Consider the following 2,077-nt stretch of genomic DNA (forward strand, 5'->3'; position numbering starts at 1 on the left):
CACAAAATTAGTTACCAGCCAGGGAACTTGCCTCATTTGGTTTAGCTTTTGCCTAGGCTTTGTTCAATTGTCTAGCACCTCCTGTTATATAAGTAACAGATACCAATTGCAAATACTTATTCTGTGCAGAGCCAACTATCTACAAGCCTTGCAAGGCAGCATAAGGGAGTACAGGCATGGGGTGACTGAGAGCACCAACACAGGACAACACTGGGCCCCTAAGCTGCAAGAGCTCACCTGTGTTCAGCTACTGGTCATCACTGGGGTGCAGTCTTGAGACATGGGTAAACCAGTTTCATGTGCAACACCTAGAACAAAAGAAAGTATTACAGTATTGAAGTACTGAACCATGCAGTAAATTCAGATGCAATGTGGAATCATCAATCCATAAGGAGGAGGAGGATAAAGAGCAAGGGGCACAGTGTGGTAATAAACCTATTGAAAAGGACCCAAGAAAGAAACCATCACCAAGCTCTAGCTGACAGGGAGAGATCTGGGATGCTGATGACTTGCTGTGAAGAATTCCCAGTGGAAGGCAGTCATCTCCCAGAGGGAGGGTAGGTGGGTGAAGACAACACCAGAGAAAGGTTTGGTACTGGAGTTTGTGTCTATACCCCTGTAACCTATATAACTTGAACTGTGGTAGCACCTGCACTAATAGGAAGTCATAGAATCAACCAGGTTGGAAAAGACCTCAGAGATCAAGTCCAACCTATTACCTAATACTTAACACCTTCTGACAACTAAACTATGGCACCAGGTGCCTCATCCAGGCTCTTCTTAAACACTTCCAGGGATGGTGACTCCACCACCTCCCTGGGCAGCACATTCCAATGGCCAATCTCTCTTGCTGGGAAGAATTTCTTCCTCACCTCCAGCCTAAATCTCCCCTGGCACAGTTTGAGACAGTGTCCTCTTGTTCTGGTGCTGGTTGGAGAAGAGACCATCCCCCACCTGGCTACAACCTCCCTTCAGGTAGTTGTGGACAGCAATAAGGTCTCCTGTGAGCCTCCTCTTCTCCAGGCTAAACACTCCCATTCTCATTGCCCTTCTCTGGACATGTTCAAGTATCTCAAAGTCCTTCTTGAATTGAGGAGCCAAGACCTGTACATAGTACTCAAGGTGTGGCCTAACCAGTGTTGAGAATGACTTCCCTGCTCCTGCTGGCCTTAGTCTTTGACTAAGATTTTAACTAGACTAACAATTGTTTGCTCTGCATCTAAAGTCACGTCCCCTGTTTGCTCACAACAAGGTGCAGAATGAAACAAACTGCTGGGAATTCAAGCAACCTGCTTTATTGCTTGGATGCAAGTCTGTTCCCAGGGCCACAGGGGCACACAGAGCATCCAGAGGAGTCCTGGGCTCTTGGAGGGGGCACATCAGTGTTTGTGGCATCACCACATTCAGTGGGGTTAAGCTAACCCTGTGTGGAGGCAGGGATTACTCCATGGTGCAAATACCTTCAACAGTGTAGATACAACAGGCATTAGCCTAAATTTTGCCTGCCTTCAAGACACAGAAGGACAGAAGAGATTATCATGCACAGACTTCTCATGAAGAGAGAGGAAAAAAAAAAGTGAAAGAAAATGAATGAGACTTCAATTAGGGAAAACATAACTGCCTGCAGCTCAATCATCAAGATGTCTAATTAGATATATATAAAATAAGTAACACTCCCTTTCACTTACTGACTGATCAGTTGTTTTATAGCCCCACAAATGTTCACTGAAGAAGCAATAATCTTTCTGGAGAATGCCTTTCATAACTTTAAGGTATTATTTAAAGCAGACAAATTGGAAGGACTGGATGGCTCAGAATCAAGCATCACTTCTGTCCTGGGTATTCCCCATTTGTGAGACTGTTTTGCCGTGCAGCAGCACACATGAACAGCGATTTCTGATGTGCTCTGGAAGTACTCTGAAAAGCCATGGGACTGCAAACAAGTTGAAAAAAGATGAACCAATAAAAGCACCCTTGAGGAAGCACATTTTCTGAATCTTCAAAGAGGTTTTACTGTTGTAAGTAGGCAGCATTAGCATGTTTTCCACCACAAAAACAAGACCACTCAGTCTGTCAA

The sequence above is a fragment of the Dryobates pubescens genome, chromosome 6 (assembly GCF_014839835.1).
Source record: "Dryobates pubescens isolate bDryPub1 chromosome 6, bDryPub1.pri, whole genome shotgun sequence".
Lineage (NCBI taxonomy): Eukaryota > Metazoa > Chordata > Aves > Piciformes > Picidae > Dryobates > Dryobates pubescens.